The 15,676-nt window shown below is 41.0% G+C and overlaps 1 long non-coding RNA gene across 1 annotated transcript in view; it reads right to left on the minus strand.

Moving 5' to 3' along the window:
• LOC144578856 (uncharacterized) overlaps positions 1-5,643 on the minus strand; it is a 47,718-nt gene extending 42,075 nt beyond the window's left edge. Inside the window, exons 1-2 of the long non-coding RNA XR_013525298.1 lie at positions 5,464-5,643; positions 1,876-1,948 (exon numbers count right to left, since the gene is read on the minus strand). This is a non-coding gene — a long non-coding RNA (uncharacterized LOC144578856). The remainder of the gene's footprint in view (positions 1-1,875; positions 1,949-5,463) is intronic.
• Between the last annotated feature and the right edge of the window lie 10,033 nt (positions 5,644-15,676).

The following is a 15,676-nucleotide window of genomic DNA, read 5'->3' on the forward strand; positions in this document are numbered from 1 at the left end:
GGAGAATCACTTGAACCTGGGAGGTGGATATTGCAGTGAGCTGAGATTGCCATACTTCTATTCAACATAGTACTGAAAGTTCTAGCCAGATTATTAAGCAGGAAAAAAAAAGTCCTCCAAATTGGAAAGAAGTAGTAAAACTCTTTCTGTTCACTGGTGATATGATCTTATAAGTAGAAGACCTTAAACGCACCACTAAAAATTGCTAGAAATAATAAATTCAGTAAAATGGCAGGATACAAAATCAGCACACAGAAATCAGTTACATTTTTATACACTCACAATAATCTAACATCAATCATGATTCTGTTTTGAAAATGTTAAGTTTAAAATTCTTACCTTATAACCAAGTAATGATGATGATAATTTACATAAATGTACAGACTATGATTCTAAGAAAATGGTCTCTCTAGAGACATAGTTTTGGGAGTCACTGGGTATAGCTTGCTGTTAAGGCTTTTTATGTCAAATTCTATCAACTTCCTTTCCTTCCATGTAAAATGTAACCTAATTTTCACCCCTCCTAACTTTCTTTGTACTAGTCTAATAAGCCTTTTTCCTTTCCAGTGTCACATATTTTCAAAACCTGTATTTCCTAATGCCTCTATAGCCACATTTAATTCACATCTCATCTTCAATATGTCTACCCTATGTATGTTTTTTCTTGTGTCTGATTTCTTATTACAGGTGCAGATATCACTATTTACTGACTTTCCTCAGCTAAAAACATCATTCAGCATTGATTCTTTCATAGCTTCCACCTGTGACATCGAACCATTGTCAACTTTTGCCATATATGGCCTTCCAGTGATTGTCACATCTAACCTCCTCTGTGCTTCTCATGACCTCCCAAATATTAAGCTTGAGTCTGGTGCCTTACACCACTCGACCATCCTGCCACTTGACCTCCCAAAATCTTATTCAGAATTATATAGCTAACAGTAGATTCCACCAGTCTCCCCATCCACCCTAAATTGCAATTCCGCCAGCCTGTGTTCCATTCCAGAAGCATACTACTTTCCAGATATTTAAAATTCCCTTGCCTCACGTATGCTTAAATTCCACTGGTACTTCAAGAATTATCTCCAGTGGCCAAGTGTGATGGCTCACACCTGTAATCCCAGCACTTTGGGAGGCTGAGGCAGGTGGATCATGAGGTCAAGAGATCGAGACCATCCTGGTCAACATGGTGAAGCCCTGCCTCTACTAAAAATACAAAAATTAGCTGGGCATGCGGTGCGTGCCTATAGTCCCAGCTACTCGGGAGGCTGAGGCAGGAGAATTGCTTAAACCCAGGAGGTGGAGGTTGCGGTGAGCAGCGATTGTGCCATTGCACTCCAGCCTGGGTAACAAGAGAGAAACTCCGTCTCAAAAAAGAAAAAAAAAGAATTATCTTCAGTATTACCTCTTCTGGGGTACCTTCCTTGACTCCAACTCAAAATTAATTTCAACTATCCACTAATTTTATAGCGCTCTGATTATCTATGCTTGTGTTTGGCATAGCCTGACTTTATATCCTGGTATTCCTACCTATGTGTTTCCTTCTCTCTTTGCTATAAGATCTTTAAGAATATAAATTATTCTTACTCATGATTGTCTCTTCGAGAACCAACATGGTAGTTGGCAAGTCAGTATTCATTAAATATTGATGCAATTTAAGTCATATATATCATCTGGATTGGCTGTGTCCCCACCCAAATCTCATCTTGAATCGTAGTTCACGTAATCCCCACAGGTGGTGGGAGAAACCAGGTGGAGATAATTGAATCATTGGGGCAGTTTCCCCCATCCTGTTCTCATGATAGTGAGTTAGTTCTCACAAGATCTGATGGTTTTATAGGGGCTTCCCACCTCGCTAGGCACTCATTCTCCTACCTGCCACCATGTGAAGAAGGATGTGTTTGCTTCACCTTCTGCCAAGATTTTGTTTCCTGCGGCCTCCCCAACCCTGCAGAAAGGTGAATGAATTAAACCTCTTTTCTTTATAAATTACTCAGTCTCAGACATGTTCTTATAGCTGCATGAGATCCGTCTAGCACAATATGTAATTTGAGTTTTGTAATAGATATTTCTTAAATAATGTAACATTCTCAATTCCTTACTGAATTGTTCTTTCTCATAGTTAAGTAAGGTTTTATCCAGCTGGCTCCATGCTTGGAAAGAAAGCAAATCCTGGCCAAAGGCCCCTTTACTGTCTAGAATAGCTTGATTGACATACCATTCCACCATCTATGAAGAAAGAGGGCTCTCTCTTTTACTTTGAAGAGGTGTCTTATCAAAAACATTTCCGAGGGATACCCATCAACTGCAGAACCTTTTACTATTTCCTCTGTGAACTGATTCCAAATTATCCCCCCACAATTTTCTTGTAGCGTTTTCACCCAATAGTCCCTAGATATTCTACAGCCACCCTCACGAGGAAAAGAAGAAGTGCTGAAGGTAAGACAGAAGTCATACTCCCAGAAGAGAGGACTCATTCATTCAATAGGCATTGGCTACGTGCTCATGGTATATAGAATAGAATATTAAATGCTGTGGAAGGTCACAGAAGAAGTAAAAGATGAGGTCTCTGTCTTCATTTATTTTTAAAAATGGATTTGTAGGGAAGACAAAGATAACAGATTAAAAACTTGAGAACTACAGTGTATTAGTAAATCACAAAATGTACTTATAATTTAAGTAATGCAAAGGATGGTATCCAAATGCATGATCCCATCTCAAGGTGATTTGTTTTGTTTTGTTTTTGAGACGGAATCTTGCTCTGTCACCCAGAATGGAGTGTAGTGGCACGATCTCAGCTTACTGCACCCTCTGCCTCCCGGGTTCAAGTGATTCTCCTGCCTCAGGCTCCCAAATAGCTGGAACTACAGGTGCCCACCACCATGCCCCACCAATTTTTCTATTTTTAGTAGAGACAAGGATTCACCATGTTGGTCAGGCTGGTCCTGAACTCCCAACCTCAGGCCATCCACCCGCCTTGGCCTCCCAAAGTGCAGGAATTACAAGCGTGAACCACCCCATCCAGCTGATTTGTTCTTTTTTCTATTTCTTATGCTATGCCTATTTGTCTGCCTGTCCCAGTGCTTCTCCCTATTACCAATATTAAGTTTATTTTTAGATTCTTCCAGAGACTTCTTTGGCTATTCCAGCCAACAGTTGTGTTCAACTATTCAGCACTATAGCGTTTATTGTCTGTTACTCTCAGCTGGCTGTCATTGCATAATGCCTTATTATCTTATCCATATGCCAGTAAAAATCGTCACTGCTTACTGAACTTCTATCATGAGGGCTACTCAGCGTTAAGCATAGCACATGGATTATTTCATGTAAATGCCACAAGACCCTATGAGGTGTAATTTTTTGACTGTTATTTTACAAATGGAGAAACAAAACTATTTAATGTACCCCAATGTATTTGAATTCCAGTCAATCTAAACTCTAAAAACATGCCCTAAATGCGCTTCTCTGAATAGTTCTTAGTCTTTTTTGGTGGGTGGTGGTGAGGGGAGCATGTAACTCACCCCACTGAAAACTTAGTAAGTTTCATTGCCATTTCTCTCAACATATGATTGCATCTTTTGGGTATAAGAAACTCAGGATAAACTCAACTAAAATAAAAAGAAAAGAAGTAATAAAGATGAGGACAGAAATAAATAAATAAATAAAAGAGATACAATAGAGTATATAACAAAAGTTGGGTCTTCACAATTTCAAAAACAAATACATGTCCACACGCAAAAATCCCTGGATAAATTTATTTATTTGTTTATTTATTTTTTTTGAGATGGAGTTTCGCTCGTTACCCAGGCTGGAGTGCAATGGTGCAATCTTGGCTCACCGCAACCTCCGCCTCCTGGGTTCAGGCAATTCTCCTGCCTCAGCCTCCTGAGTAGCTGGGATTACAGGCATGCGCCACCATGCCCAGCTAATTTTTTGTATCTTTAGTAGAGACAGGGTTTCACCATGTTGACCAGGATGGTCTCGATATCTTGACCTCGTGATCCACCCACCTCAGCCTCCCAAAGTGCTGGGATTACAGGCTTGAGCCACCATGCCCGGCCTGGATAAATTTATTAAGAAAACAAAAGAATAAAGCAAAAATTAATATTTTTTGAAATGTTAAGGATAATTAAATTATAAAAATTTAGAAGAAACATCAGAAATTTAACAGAAAAGTAAGCATACTGTAAATAATAATTTAAGTAAATAATTTTGAACATAAATAAAATGCACACATTCATAGGAAAACAATCTAGGCCCAGCACCATGGTTCAGACCTGTAATTCCAGTACTTTGGAAATCTGAAGTGGGAGGCTTGCTTGAGCCCAGGAGTTCAAGGCCAGTCTGGGCAACACAGGGAGACCCCATCTCTATAAAGAATTTTTAAAAATTAGCCACTTGTGGTAGTGCCTGCAGTCTCAGCTACATGGGAGGCTGAGATGGGAGGACTGCTTGAGCTTGAGAGGTCAAGGCTACAGTGAACCGTGATTGTGTCACTGCATACAAACCTGAGTGACAGAGCAAGAACCTATCTCAAAAAAATAAAAAATAAAAACCTAATCGAAATTGACCCGAGAAGGAATAATGATTCTCTCATTACTACATATATCACACATTGACTCCTGATTTTAAACAATTTCCACCAAGAAAACATCATAGTATCTAACCATTATGGCCAAATGCCATCTTTAAGGAATATATTCCAATCCTATAAAATTATTTCAAAGGAAAGGACATCATCCTCCCAAACTTATTTTATGAGGCTATTATGGTCATAATGTAAACCAGAGAAGGACAGTCCAAAGGAGAGAAAATGAGAGGCCAATTCCGCCCAAGAATATAGATTCAAATGTTCTAAACAAAGCACTAGCAAACCTGATGCAGCAATGTTGAAAGGAAATGCTTCATGACCAAGCTGGGCTTATCCCAGGGATGCAAAATTGATTTGACATCAGAAAATCTATCAACATAAATTCTCACATTAATATATTAAAAAAGAAAAACAGTGTAACTCAATTGAAGATAAAAAATTAAATGTCACAGCCATTCATGATTAAAAAAAAAAACCCACTAAACCCAGAATAGAAAAAAAGAAACTTCCTTAATCTGATAAAGTTTCAAATAAAAAACACTACAACAAAGATCATATTTAATTTTGAAATCATTAAAACATTTCCTCTTAAAAAAAGAATAAAACGCAAGAATGTCTAGCAGCACTTCTGTTCAGCATGATGTCTCATCACCCACGTGAAAACCCAGTCCCCAGTCCCCACTGCCTTTAAGGCAAAACTCAAGCAGAGCTCTCTGAGTGACATGGGCTCTTACAGACCCACCTGGGTGCTTTCAATCTTCCTCTATGCCCCTTCCCAACTTGTCCCTGAGCAATATCCTAAATAACCCACTATCATCAGTTCTAAATTAGTGTGTCTGCTAGGTACATCTGGAAGGATAGCTCATACTCACGAGAAGGTGATTTCTTCTTCCCTAAGTGTCAATGTTCCAGGCTTGTTTGGAAGTCTCGCAACATGGTGTGTGGTTTCCATCACCACTCTGGACCTCTGCATGTGCCATCTCCTTCACCTCATGCCTTCTCTCCTCCTTTCCACGTCATGATCTGCCACTCCCTTCAAAAATGCATTTGGGAAGGTGAGCTCCTGAGTGGTATGTCAATGACTGCTGGGTCAGTTACCAAAGGCAGAGAGAGGAGCAAGCAAGCTCTCTGATGACTCTTCTTTTTTTTTTTTTTTTTGAGACGAAGTCTCACTTTGTCTCCCAAGCTGGAGTGCAATGGCGCAACCTCTGCTCACTACAACCTCCACCTCCCAGGTTCAAGCGATTCTTCTGCCTCAGCCTCCCGGGTAGCTAGAATTACAGGTGCCTGCCATGACATGCAGTTAATTTATGCATTTTTAGTAGAAATGGGGTTTCACCATGTTGGCCAGGCAAGTCTCGAACCCCTGATCTCAGGTGATCCACCCGCCTCGGCCTCCCAAATTGTTAGGATTACAGGTGTGAGCCACCCTGCTGGCGGACTCTTCTTATAAGGGCACTAATCCTAGCTGACTTGGGCTTCACCCTCATGACTTCATCTAACTGTAATTTCCTCCCCAAAGTCCCACTCCCAGATGTAATTTGACTATTAACTGGAAAATCACTTAATAAATATACAGCCTCCCAGAGTGACTGAAGGATAGCGAGTATTTGGTTCCTTTTTTCCAGGATGTTTATTTTTGAAATAATCCATCGTTTCCTCAAAGCCATTTCCAATTATACGCATAAAAGAAATTTCTCTTTTTTCTTAATGGCCATAGTACTTTATTTTATCTATGCTGACTGACAGCTCTGACTATTCTTTATCTTTTATCGTACATTTTTTTGTCTGTAAGTCTTATCTTTCCTATTAAGCAGTAAGCCCTCTCTCTAATCTACCTTTATGTATTTTAAATAATCTTTGCAAACATATCAGTCTCTTACTAAAGAAATAAATGAAAATGCATAAAACAATAAATAACATATCAGATACTTACTATGTTCTTATGTGTTATGTTAAGCACTTTGCACGTATTATTTAATATACACACACAAAGCACTCTAAATGGATTCCATTAGTAGCCTCACTACACAAATGAGCAAACAGAGACTCTGAGAGTTTTTTTTTTAAACCGGTATTTCCGAAGTCACATGACTGTAATGATCAAAACCAGTTTTGCAGCTGGGTATCACATGGCCAGTAAGCTTAACTTGCCTGCTCTTATGCCTCCCTACAAACAGCCCTGTAAGAGACAGTAATGAATATAGGAAAGCCTCCAGTTTTGCAATCCACCCTTTCTTTCTTAGTCTGCTTAGGCTACCATAACAAAATACCATAGATTAGGTGTCTTAAATAACAGAAATTTATCTCTTACAATTCTTGAGGCTGGGAAGAAAGTCCAAGATCAAGGTGCTGGCAAAATAGTTTTCATTCTGAGGCCTCTTCTTTCGACTTGAAGGCAGCCATCATCTCTCTGTGCAGTCACATGACTTCTCTGTGCACATGGGACTGGTGGGGGTGGCGGGAGGAAGACGCTCTCTCAAGACCCTTCTTATAAGGGCACTAATCCTAGTTGACTTGGGCTTCACCCTCTTGACTTCATGTAACTGTCATTTCCTCCCCAAAGCCCCACCTCCAAAGACCATAACATTGGAAGTTGAAGCTTCAACAAATACATTTTGGGATTTTGAGGGGACACAAACATTTAGTCAATAACCCCCCTACCTTTATATTTTTTTGTTTTTTTCATTTACTTATTTATTTATTTGAGACAGTGTCTCTCTCTGCAGGGCCGTGGTAGGATCTCGGCTCACTGCAACCTCAGCCTCCCAGGTTCAAGTGATTCTCCTGCCTCAGGCTCCAGAGTAGCTGGAATTGCAGGTGCCTGCCACCACACATGGCTAATTTTTTTTTTTTTTTTTTTTTGTATTTTTAGTAGAGACAAGGTTTCACCATGTTGGCCAGGCTGGCTTTGAAATCCTGACCTCAGATAATACACCCACCTTTTCCTTTTTTTAATTGTACTTTAGGTTCTGGGGTACATGTGCAGATCATGCAGGATTGTTGCATAGGTACATACATGGCAAGGTGGTTTGCTGCCTCCATCCACCTGTCACCTATATCTAGCATTTCTCCCCATGTTATCCCTCCCCACCCTCCCCACTCGACACAGTCCCTCCCCCAGCCCCACCCAACAGACCCCAGTGTGAGATGCTCCCATCCCTGTGTCCATGTGTTCTCATTGTTCAACACCCACCTATAAGTGAGAACATGCAGTATTTGATTTTCTGTTCTTGTGTCAGTTTGCTGAGAATGATGCTTTCCAGATTCATCCATGTCCCTACAAATGACATAAACTCATCGTTTTTTATGGCTGCATGGTATTCCATGGTGTATATGTGTCACATTTTCCCTGTCCAATCTGTCACTGATAGGCATTTGCCACCCACCTTTTTTTTTAAACAACATTTATTTTCTTACAGTTCTGGAGGCTAGAAATTCCAGATCAAGGTGTCATCAGGTCAGGTTTCTCTGGAGACCTCTCTCCTAGGCCTGCAGATGGCCATCTTCTCACTGTGTTCTCACAAAGCCTTTGCTCTGTGGATGCACACTCTGGTCCCATAACACTTACAAATAAAAAACAAAAACAAAAACAAAATCCCTGACTCTTTAACCCAGTTCTTCCTGCTGAGAAAATTCAGGAAATCATTTACCCCTCAGCCTTAGTCTTCCAAACTGTAAAATAAGAGCTGTTATAGGTAGGTTCGAAGGTTGCTTTCACTCTGTGATTTTGTGTGCTATAAAACTTTGCTTACCGTATTTCCTTAATACAAACACCCCTTTGCAGAGATTCCTTACCGAACTTCCTATGTGATCTAGCTAAGCTCGCCTCTATGCCTTTCCATGCTGTCTTTCTAATTCAAAGCACCTTGTCCCTTGCTCTTGGCTGGTCCAGTTCTACTTTCCTTAAAGATAGCACTTCCACCCTACCTTTTCATGAAGGCCACGCCAGCCTACACTAATCACCATCTTCCTGTAGTAACAAAGCACTTTCTCCTTTACATTGTTCTCTAGTCATTTATTTCATGTTGTTTTCCAGTGGCATTTGAAATAGAAGATCCTTAAGTTTAAAAATTATGCCCTTTTTCAATGTTCTACAGCATGTTACCACAACCATGGACACACTATAAAAACTCATTTACATTTGATCATTTACTTGGAGAAAAATTACCTGATGCTTAATGAAGAGAGAACACTGTGGGAATAGCTAAAGAGTTTACAGGATTAGTTAGAAGCTTTGGTATGACATCGTCCAAGATTATGGTATATCAGGAAATCAGAATGGATTATATTGAAGTCATGGCCCATTTGGTAGACCCGAGTAAATGTCTTCTGTTGACACAACTGGATAATATAAGACAGAATGAGATCCATGTCTATTAAAATCAGCATTCTTTACTACGCAGTCATACAGAAGAGCGAGATCATGTTCTTTGCAGGAACATAGATGGAGCTGGATGCCGTCCACCCTTAGCAAACTAACCTAGGAACAGAAAACCAAATACCACATGTTTTCTCTTACAAGTGGGAGCTAAACAATGAAAACACATGGACACACAGAGGAGAAAAACACACACTGGGGCCTACCTGAGGGTGGAGGTTGGGAGAAGGAAGATCAGAAAAAAATAACTGTTGGGTACCAGGCTTAGTGTCTGGGTGATGAAATAATCAGTACAACAAGCCCCGGTGACATGAGTTCTCTTATACAACAGACCTGCACATATATCTCTGAACCTAAAGTAAAAGTTAAAAAAAATCAGCATTCATTGAAAAAAAGAAAACTGGCTCTTTTAAAAGAAAAAAAAAAAAAACTACAACATCAAAACCAAAAAAAAAAAAGCAACCTACAAGCAATAACACAACAATGACAAAGACTGTCTACCACGAAAAATGTCAGGAAAATTATAGTTAAAGCAGTGATGAGCACAGATTTTCTCTCCCAAACATGATCCCTATAGAGTGAGGATTGACAGGCTGGGCTGCTTGAACAAGCTGGTTCTTGGATCATTTCTCTTTAATCCTGTCTGACTGGATGTTAGTCCATGATTTGCAGTGTCCTCTCAAAACACAATCATCTCCATCTCTTCTCTCTTCACTTTATTTCTGGATGTTAACCTTACTTCCTGCTTCACCAAGAAAAATGAAACTAAGAGAAAGGAACTTACTCAGCTTACATAGTTCTCCTTTCTCTGCTGCTTCCTCAGGGACTCCCTCCCTCAATTATCCCCCAGATAGTGGGTATGATCACTTCTGTCCTATTCTCTCTCCTAATAGCACTCAAATAATTTCAAAATCTCTTTTATTTGAATAGAAAAAGAAAATTGCCGCATCTCATTTTTCTTACTCCACCTCTTTGACCTTCATTGACACACTGAGTTAAAAATCTAACTCTCAGGCTGGGTGCGGTGGCTCAAGCCTGTAATCCCAGCACTTTGGGAGGCTGAGGTGGGTGGATCATGAGATCAAAAGATCGAGACCATCCTGGTCAACATGGTGAAACCCCATCTCTACTAAAAATACAAAAAATTAGCTGGGCATGGTGGCGCGTGCCTGTAATCCCAGCTACTCAGGAGGCTGAGGCAGGAGAATTGCCTGAACCCAGGAGGCGGAGGTTGCGGTGAGCCGAGATCGTGCCATTGCACTCCAGCCTGGGTAACAAGAGCGAAACTCCGTCTCAAAAAAAAAAAAAATCTAACTCTCCCTCACATCTCTCTCCTTAGCTCCCATTATCTAGTTAAACAGTTTCAGTCTGGTTCATAACATCATGAACCCTGAGATAATAAACAGTGCTTTCAAGGTCATTAAGCACCTACTTTGTTGTCAGATTCCGCAGAGCTTGGAAGTGGCTTTAGGTTCAGCTCCTCTCGGGTGTGACTCCCAGCTCCTGTTTACCAGCTGCTTGACCCTCTGAGATTGCTTAACTTTAAACCTCATTTCCCACCTATGTAAAATGAATATAACAAATCCTTCATCAGAGGACTGTCCTGATAATTAGGTGGGGAAATGTGTCTCATGAACTTGGCCTGATTCCTGTCCAGTGTGTGAGCATGTACTGAGGGCTTACTACTGCTGATTTCTCTATGCCTTTGAGCCTGTCGCTGCCTTCCTCCTTCTTGACCTCCTGTCTCTGCCTAGTTCGTAATGTCATGGGTTGTTTCTGCAATGCTAATCATATCCATCTCCAATGATTCCAAATAAATTTAGAAATGTAATAGAAATCAAATCACGGTCAGCTGGGTGTGGTGGCTCACGCCTGTAATCCCAACACTTTGGGAAGCCGAGGCAGGTGGATTACCTGACATCAGGAGTTCAAGACCAGCCTGGCCAACTTGGCGAAACCCCGTCTCTACTAAAATATAAAAATTAGCAGAATGTGGTGGTGGATGCCTGTAATTCCAGCTACTTGGGAGGCTGAGGCAGGAGAATCACTTGAACCTGGGAGGCAGAGGTTGCAGTGAGCTGAGATTGCACAACTGCACTCCAGCCTGGGTGACAGAGAACGACTGTCAAGAAAGAAAGAGAAGGGAAGGGGAGAGGAGGGGAGGGGAGGGGAGGGCAATCAGAGTGAAAACGTTAGCTTAATTGCAGGTCAAACTGCATTGGGGACTTTATGTGTGACAAAACTTAGACTTCTATCACATTCCTCAAAGTTTAAAGGAGTTTGGACCCACATGAAGCCATAGCTCCATCTGACCGAGCCAGTTACGTTTTTCAGCGCGGACCTCACCACCTTCCTCCCTTGTCCTCATCACAGGCAGCTTGTACTCATTGTTTTCTTAGAATCTTTTTATCTAAATCACTTTGTTTAGTTGTTTAAGAAACATTATACATAGGCACAGCCTGCTGAGGCAGATTTTCCCACAAGTTTTACGTTGCGCAAAAAATTCTGTAAACACCTTTAAGCTAGGTTTTCATAGCTGAAATGCAATACATTTTGACCTCTATTCTCTTGTTTTGTTTTTGCAAGTCATGGAAAAATACTTACATAACAGCTTGATCTTTATGGAAATTATGCTGATGGAGCTCTGATCTTCCAGCCATAGGCTGGGTCTGGCTCCAGCCAATGTACAGCAGCTCCCCCTTACCCACCAGGGATACTTCCAAGGTCTCCAGTAGATACTGAAAACTGTGAATGGCATCGAGCCCTATATGTACTGTTTTTTACTACACATACATGTCTATTGCTATGGTTGGGATATGGTTTGTTAGGCCTGATCAAGTCTCATGTCGCAATTTGATCCCCAGTGTTGGAGGTGGGGCCTGATAAGTGTTTAGATCCTGGCAGAAGACCCTTCATGAATGACTTGGTGCCATTCTCCTGGGAGTGAGTGAGTTCTCATTCAGTTCTCATGAGAACTGTTTCTTTCAGAGTCTGACACCTCCTCTTGTCTCTTTCTTCTTCCCTAAGCTGGATGCCTTTTCTCCTTCTGCTCTTGGACATCAGACTTCAGGTTCTTCAGCCTTTGGACTCTGGGACTTGTACCAGTGGCCCCCTGGGGCTTTCAGGCATTCGGCCTCAGGCTGGGGGCTGCTCTGCCAGCTTCCCGGCTTCTCAGGTTCCACACTTAGACAGGCTCACTAAGTTTGTGGAGCTTTTCATGTTCATAACATCATGAAGCTCATCACATCATAAACCCTGAAATAATAAACAGTGCTCTTAAGGTCATTAAACACGTATTTTGTTGTCAGATTCTGTAGATATTGAAAGTGGCTTTGGGTTCATATGCTCTAGGGTGTGACTCCTAGCTCCTCTGTTTAGCAGCTGTCTGACATGCTGCAGTTGGCTTCCATCATTCCCCAGCTTGCAGAAATCACTTAAACCTATTTAGTGGTGGGATCTTACCCTTACGGTTGTGAACCAATTCTCCTTAATAATTTCCCTTTCAAATATATGTATTCTATGAATTCTGTCCCTCTGGAGAAGGAACCCTGACTAATACACTTATGATAAAGTTTAATTTATAAATTAGATGTAAAGAGATTAACAACAATGAATAATAATAAAATAGAACATTATAACCACACACTGTAATAAAGTTACAGGAATGTCTCTCTCTCTCTTAAGACATCTGATTGCACTGGGCTCACCCTTCTTGTGCTGATGTGAGATGAAGTGAGACAAATGACTTAGAAATTGTGACGTAGCATTATTAAATAAAACAAGGTGATATGAATACAAGCATTGCCATCCCATGACCACTGATCTGTAACTGAGACAGCTGCTAGTCGACTCATGTGCTGATGACATCTGCAGTGTGGATTTGCTGGACAAAAGGATGATTCATATCTTGAGCGGGACAGAGCAGGACTGGGAGGGATTTTATCACTCTACTCAGAATGGTGAACAATTTGAAACTTATGAATTGTTGATTTCTGGAATTTTCCATTTAATATATTCAGTCCATGGTTGACCTTGGGTAAATAAAACCATGGAAAAGAGGAGACAACTATATTAGCTGGCAGAGAGAAAAATGGGACTCGCTTCCTTGAACAGCTCCCACAAACTTAGTGGGAACCATAAAATTTCTACGTTGCCCATTCATGTGGATGCCGGGTAAGGGTGTGAGGCTTCTGGGGTTCCCACATATACAGTATGGTCCAGGAGCTCCTGCTAAATGACATGGCAAGACAAAGTCAGAAGCAAGTAAGTGTCCTGTGTAGGACCTTTGCATGCTGTGGGCACTTAAATGTTACCATGTGATTTCAAAGGCATTCCAGTCGTTCTGGGTTTGTGTGTGTGTGTGTGTGTGTGTGTGTGTGTGTGTGTGTGTAAATTGCTGTTGCATTTTGTTTTCCATAGCTTCTAAGCAGGATGCAAATTCTGTAATGAACCAATCCTCAGGCTACACAATGATAAAAATAGTTTATATTAGAGGCATGCCTCACTCTGTCTCACCGGCTGTGCTCCAAAGGAGTTCTGTTTATATCAGAATTTTCCAAACTGAAATGTATTTTATTTTATTATAGATTTAGGAGGTACATGTGCCAGTTTGCTCCAGGGGTGTACTGTGCAATGCTGGGTTTGGGCTTCTGGTGAACCTGTCACTGAACTAATAAAGCCAATAGGTGGTTTTTCCAACCCTGGTCCCCCTTCCTCCCTCTCTGCTTTTGGAGTCTCTGACGTCTATTGTTTCTATCTTTATAACAACACGTACCCATTGTTTAGCTCCTTCATATAAGTCAGAACATTTGGGGGTCTTCTCCTGCGCTATTTTGCTGAGGATAATAGTCTCCAGCTGCACCCATGTTGCCACTAAGGACATGAATGTGCATGTTTTTTTTTTTTATGTCTGTGTAGTATCCGCTGGTATATTTGTAACACATTTACTTTATCCATTCCACTGTTGGCGGACAGTTAGGTTGATTCCATGCTTTTACTCTTGTGAATAATGCTGTGATAAACATACGAATGCATGTGTCTTTGTTATTAAACAATTCTTTTCCTTTGGGGATGCCCCCATCAATGGGATTGCTGGGTCAAATGATAGTTTCATTTTTAGTTCTTTGAGAAATTTCTGTTTTCCATAGGGATTGAACTAATTTGCACCGCGCCAACAGTGTGTAAATGTTCCCTTTTCTCCACAACCTTGCCAACATCTGTTATTTTTTGACTTTTTAACAATAGTCATTCTGACTAGTGTGAGATGCTATCTTATTGTGGTTTGAATCTGCATTTTTCTGATGATTAGTGATGTTGAACATTTTTTCATGTTTGTTGGCCACTTGTATGTCTTCTTTTGAGAAGTGTCTTTGAGATGGCGTATTCTAAAAGCATCAGAGAACATCAGAGTATTGAGAAAATAATTCTGGAATAAGAATTAAAAGGCCTCTCATGCCTGTAATCCAAGCACTTTGGGAGGCGGAGGCGGGCAGATCACGAGGTCGGGAGTCCAAGACCAGCCTGGTAGATGTGGTGAAACCCCATCTCTACTAAAAAAAAAAAAAAAAATTAACTTGGCACTCGCCTGTAGTCCCAGCTACTTGTGAGGCTATGGCAGAAGAATATAAGAGGTGGATGTTGCAGTGAGCTGAGACTCCAGCTGTTACACCCAGCTGTACTCCAGCCTGGGTGACAGAGCAAGACCCCATCTCAAAAAAAAAAAAAGAATTATAAGGCCTTTATTTTACTACCCACTACCCAGTCTGACATGACCTACCTAGATAGTCATAGCTTTGGACAAGTTACACAGATCTAAAAAGAGCTTTATTTAATTAACAGTAAAATGGGAAGTTTTGAAAACTACACTCCATCTGGTTCTCTAAATTCTTTGAAAAGAATTCAATGTGTACCTATTTAGACAGTTTGGGTTTGGGGATGTTAAACCGGGTTAGAGCAAAGACTCAACTCCATTCTCTTTCCATATATTCTGGAATTGATGCGTTACCTATTTCTTTGCAGTGAGCAGAAATATTGGCAAAGCTGTTTCTTAATGCTAGAGAGCTGCTTTATATAACCCTATCTAGAAGGTAATGACTTTTCCTCTACTAAAAATCTTGACGGAAACAAATCTTTTGGCTGTAAGGATACACAGAGCTGCAACAACCTTTGATCAGTTGGGTTAGGTTCTAGGAAGAAGATTCTCAGTAGTGCGCAGCTGGCCAGAGGAACCGACTGTCACTGCATTCATGTCAATATGCAGTTGTGAAATAAAGCAGCAGGGTACACACAGTTTGGTTTGAAAGCGGACTCTTAATCCAAAATAAAATTTTTCCTGGAGAAGGAGCGTATCAGGAGGTGGCTTTCTTCTACTCAGTGAGCTGGGCTGTGCGGCCATCCAAACATATGCATGGAGAAAGAGCATGTCTCAGTGGCCATGAGATTCCTTAGGATTGCACCTTCGCTTAACGTTAAATTTAATCTTCCTTGGTAAATTTAAAATCCTATGTCATATGGAGCAGCTCAGTTAATCCACAAGCATACCTCTGGCAGACACTATGTGCCTGGCATTATGATAAATTGCCAGATCTGCCCTGGCCGACCTACGAAGGAAAGGAGTACTCAGACACAGGTATGCAGTGTTAGAGCAGTTAGGGGACTGCTTGACTCTAGTGGCCAAAGTGCAGCCGCCTCAAGAAGCTGGAGCT

Source organism: Callithrix jacchus, chromosome 13 (genome assembly GCF_049354715.1).
Source record: "Callithrix jacchus isolate 240 chromosome 13, calJac240_pri, whole genome shotgun sequence".
In the NCBI taxonomy this organism is placed as follows: Eukaryota; Metazoa; Chordata; class Mammalia; order Primates; family Cebidae; genus Callithrix; species Callithrix jacchus.